Below are 5683 nucleotides of genomic sequence, written 5' to 3'. Positions count from 1 at the left end.
TGGTTCCCTGGCTCGCCAGCAGCCTCCCCGTGCTGTCAGAGCAGGACAGCTGCTTTGGATGCCACAGCATGGGCCCCACAGAGGCTGGGCATGGCCATTAAAAGCAAACCATGGTGGTCAATAACTCAGCCAAGCACTCCCTTCAAAAGTGACCCTACCTATGCTCATCTGCTACTTTGCTTTCTCACCAAGAATAGGCAACCCTTTTTTTTTTTTCAATCTTGGTCATGTGTTTTAACGAGTTTTCCTTCCTGGCCCATTTTCATCCTCTCCCTGACATGCATGATCACTTATCCCTTAATCTAATGCAGTGGACTCCAGGGGCCCATGGCCCATTCCACTGACTCTTTATTAAATCACCAGTGCCCACAGGGTAAGGCACTTCCCATTGGCTTGGAGAAAGTTTCTGGAGTCCTGAACATTAAAGGACCAGAATCCAGGCCACTGGTCTTGAGCCATTTCCTTGACTTACATATCTCTACAGACAGATTCCTTCTCCTCTGCATGCCTTATTGCCTACCTGCCCTTACCCACTCTGTGGATAGGACCTGCGGATTCATGTCCCCAGTGTGTCCTTCAGCTCCCTTCACCTCCCAAGGTCCTCCCATCATAAATCTTAAATGTCTGTATCAGTGGTTATCAATCATAACCTGAGATTAGGTAGATAGACCATGCTTTGTAGTAATGTTTCTTAAGAGGGTGAGGGCAGAGAAGAAACAAAGAAGGCTATAAGAAGGTAACTTAAGGAAATATATATAGAATACATAAATAATGTATAAAGGGATCTATATTAACATATTATTACATATAATATGTAAGCTCATACACATATAAAGGAATTTATGTATAGAATAATTATATATAAATTCCTTTATTTTATGTAATGATAATATCTATATATATGAATTCCTAAAAATGTATTATATATAATTTTATAAAAAAATTTTATGTTTTGTATATTATATGTAACAATATAGCTAGTATATTACATAATATATGATATCAATTATATATTTAAAATATACATACAATTACATATTACATGTAATTGTATTATATACAAATTCCTTTAGTATATATTACATGTAATTATGATATTATGATATTTGACATAATCTAATTATGAAATTAGACATATGTATGAATTCCTTTATATATATCCTTAGGAAATTATATATATGCACAATATAATTACACATATAAAGAAATTTATAGAAAGTGTGTAATATATGTTAATTACATATGATTACATACTATGTAAATACAATATATAAAATTCATTTATGTAAACTTTCACGTGTAAAAATATACATAAATCCCTTATATACCACTGAGCACCATTAACAGCTCCCTTAGGAACATTGGCTCTTCCCCTGAACCTTCATCTTTTCATCATGTCCCAAAGGCTTTGCTCTCACTCACTGCCTGGGGAGTGAGCACAGTTCAATGGCCTCTTCACATCTGCCCTCTACTTTTAAGTCTCACTTGAACCAACAGACACAAATGATGCTCCTGAGGCTCCTTCCTGTCCTTGAGCCTCAACTGTGCTGAATCTCCCCAGCAAAGGCAGAGCTGGATACAGGAGAAGAGGATCATGGAAAGACCAGAAGGTGGCCATGGTAGATCAAGTGAGAAGAAGAAGATGGAGAGGACAGGGAGGTGGGTGACCAGCTGACCTGATTTGCCAAGTTTCAATGCTGAAACTGGGACAGTCTTGGACAAACCAGTCTTATGGCCAAGCATGGCTTTGTATTCTTCTGGAATGGAACCTCGGGTGTGGCAGTGAGACCTTACTTAACGCAAGCATTTCCTATTTGTTGCCCTGTGAGCACGCAGGGAGTTAATTTCCCAATTTTGTTTTTTGCTTTTAAAAAATTAAGCAACTGAAAAAAAATTAAACAACTGGTGCATCAGTCATAGAAAATTTAAATATTCAGAGAAGCAAGAAGAAAACAAATGTCATTGCTTGTAATCTCACTTCCCAAAGAAAGCTGTTTTTATGATTCTGGTGTTTCTCCTTCCAATTTTCTCCCACACATACATTCTAATTTTCTGTATATATGTAAATATGCTAAATTTATGGTTTTTATTAGAGAAATCAAAGGTGTCAGGGGAATAGCAGAATCATTGGGCACAAATAAAAGATGGCATGCTAAGGGAAATGAAAAATAAAACATGAATGATTAGGTAAACTAGCATAAAAATGAAGAGCAACTGAGCTGTGTTGGGGTCCATGGGCTTGTTCTGAGGCATCAGCGGAGCCCTGTGCTTGTGGAGGCAGGTGTTCTAGAACCATGCAGCCACGCTCCTAGCACTCTCTGGTGGTGACCTGGGTTCTATGTCCATTCCTGCACTCCAGAACTCAAGATGCCTGGGCAGCACATTCATGAGAGGCTGTCTCATGGAAAGAGCTCAGAGAACTTAAGCAAAGGTGACTAATTGGGAGTACAGAAAGGCCTTGGGGCCGGGTGGGGGGTTGGGGGGAGAAAGCAGAACTATTCATCCGGAAAAGCCAGAAGATCTGAAGGACATCTTTTTTTTTTTAAATATTTTATTTATTTATTCACGAGAGACACAGACTGAGAGAGAGAGAGAGAGAGAGAGAGAGAGAGGCAGAGACACAGGCAGAGGGAGAAGCAGGCTCCATGCAGGGAGCCCGATGTGGGACTCGATCCCGGGACTACGGGATCACGCCCTGGACCGAAGGCAAGCACTAAACCACTGAGCCACCCAGGGATCTCCTGAAGGACATTTTAATAATCCTCGTCAGGTAGGTGAAAAGGTGGCAGCCACAGGGCAGTGACCCACTGTTTCCCATTTTCCCCAAAGTCTGAGAAAGGAGAACGAATAACAAATGTTACCTCTCTTGTGGACTTTTTACTTTGCCACAAAATTTTCATGCCCATTGGATGATCTCATCATCAGAACATCTTTGAGACACCGGAGGGAGGTGCATGCACAAGTTGATTTAGATCGACACAGGAGAAAACACTGTGAGGGTTGTGAAAGCTTCCAAGATTTTTCATGAAAGGCACAGAATCTTCTTTGCATGGTCAATAAAAAATAGAACCATTTTTCTTTAAATGGGAATGCTTTCTACAGTGCCCTGCCTGAGGACAGGAATAATAAGTATACCTTCCATTTATATAATACATTATCTGAATAGCTTTCATCCTCCTAAATTCATTGTCTATGAAACAGTCACTTGAGATGGCAGGGATATTTTTTTTTTTCCTATTTTCTAGATGAGAAAATGTAGCATTAAAGAAATAAAGAGATGATGAAATGAGTACTGGGTGTTATAAGTTGGCAAACTTAATTTAAATAAAATATTTTTTTAAAAGGAAAGAAAGAAAGAAAAAAAAAGAGGTAAAGTGACTTGCTGAAGATCCCACAGTGAACTGGAGAGCTAGGGTATATACTCGACCTAGGAGTCTCAGTTCCCAGGACTCTTGCAACACTAGCTATTCAGCCATTAGCACACATTGAAATCACCTACAGGACTGGTGAAAACACAGATTGCTGGATCCACCCCCAGATTTTCTGATGCGGTAAGTCTGAGGTGGGGCCTGAGAATTTGCATTTCTAAAAAGTTCCCAGGCAATGTTGCTGCAGCTGTCTGGGGACCACACCCTGAGAACCACCATGTTACACCATGCCCGCCAACTAGACTGGCAACGGAGAAAAAATTCTTAAAAGCCACAGGCCCATAAAAGTTGCATTTAACTTGAAAAATCTCCTCCATGGAACTCACTAACTTCCGACCACCTTTACAAACATCTGGCAGCTGTGTTACCAGAGCAACACAGCACATGCATCTGCTCCCAGGTAGGGGGCCAACTCTTCTCAGTTTCCCATCACACAACACAGAAGTGGAGCAAGAAGTTAAGAAATATTGAACACATAATCTACTCTATGACAGGCTTTCTTTAAGGTATTTTATAACACCCTATTTTGTGTTCCTAGTTACTCCTTGATATAGAAACAGTTATTTGCATTTTACAGATTAAGAAACCGAGACTCAAAAGGTTATGCACCTTGAAAAAAGGAAAGAGAAGAATACCCAGCTTCAAAACAATATTTTTCTTTGACATCATTAATTATTTAGATCCATTACCTGATGTCCATTATACTCATCCTAATTTTTGTTAGGTCCTCACACGTTAGTCAACGTGTCTCTCCCCCACCCTACATAGTTATTCTCTCCCCAGCCTGTGGCCTTATATCTAACTTCTTCCTAACTCATAAAGATCTTTTCTGTACTTTGGTGCCAGAATCAGTTAGAACTTGTTAGTTGACCAATTCATTCGATGTGAAAGACCTACTTAAGAAGGAATTAGTTGGGTAAATTTTGGTTCTCATGATGCTGTTTTAGTACATACTGAAATGAAGGATTTTGATAACAGAATCATTTTTTTTAATATAAAAAGCAAGTTACAAAGGCAAATACCATATGACTTCACTCATGTGTGGAATTTAAGAAACAAAACAAGTGAACAAAGGGGAAATAAAAGAGAGAGAGAGAGAGAGAAACCAAGAAACAGACTCTTGAGTGAACAAACTGATGGTTAGCCGAGGGGAGAGGGGTGAGGGGTTGGGTGAAATAGGTGATGGGGATTAAGGAGTGCTCTTGTTGTGACCAGAACCGAGTATTGTATGGAGTCTTGAATCATTATATTGTTCAGCTGAAACTAATATCACACTGTATGTTAACTAACTGGAATTAAAAAACTTAAAATATAAAATTTTAAGAGCAAGTTGAAAAACATGAAAGGTATACCTTTTTGGTAAAAATAAAATCCTGTAAACACACATGTACACACGTAAATGCACAGACTCACATTTCAACACATCAGGAAGAGGATACATCAAAGATATTCACAGTGATTATCTCAGAACCGGAGGCTGAGATATGGTGACTTTTTTATCTTCTACAATTTGCTTTTCTAAAGCTTATCATTTTTCTTCCTCGGGTATGTATTATTTTGTGTTAAGAAGGCTTTCTTTGCCAATCCTTAAAATCTCCCTCTTCGCACTAAGTTCCTTTTTTTTTTTCACACTAAGTTCTTTACATTTTCCTAGTGTTTTTCCTCTTAATTAACTCTTTGGCTCTATCTTCCTCTCTATGCCAGAAAATAAGAGTTCTTTGGGGACAGAAAGGGGAAAAAAATCCAGCATGCCACTTACGTAAAGTTCAAGGAGAAAACAGGACAGCTACCAAACGTCCCTGGGTTCACATTTTATCTGCACAGTGAGAGCACTATTCAAGGGCATCTAAGAACTGAACATATATAATGATTATTTCTTCAGGACTCTTGGGCTCTGCAGGGTATGATTAAGAATGGACTACACCAATTCATAAATCCAGACGATTTATAACAAGAGCGAAGTTACTCTAATAAATACTTATGGAAATCAATGAACAAAACTTCTGTGTTGTAGCAGTGAGTAAACAACATGCAAAAATTAATAGCTGAAGTTTGAAGCCCTCGATAGAGTAGTAAATTCTCTAGCAATTCTCTGCCCCATTGAATCTGCCTGAGACTCTGGGACGGCCGGCGAGGACTCAAAGCTGTGCAAGTTTGGGGATCCCTGGGTGGCGCAGCGGTTTGGCGCCTGCCTTTGGCCCAGGGCGCAATCCTGGAGACCTGGGATCGAATCCCACGTCGGGCTCCCGGTGCAT

This window comes from Nyctereutes procyonoides, unplaced genomic scaffold (assembly GCF_905146905.1).
Source record: "Nyctereutes procyonoides isolate TBG_1078 unplaced genomic scaffold, NYPRO_anot_genome, whole genome shotgun sequence".
Taxonomy (NCBI): domain Eukaryota; kingdom Metazoa; phylum Chordata; class Mammalia; order Carnivora; family Canidae; genus Nyctereutes; species Nyctereutes procyonoides.
Note: the sequence above shows the minus strand (reverse complement) of the source record.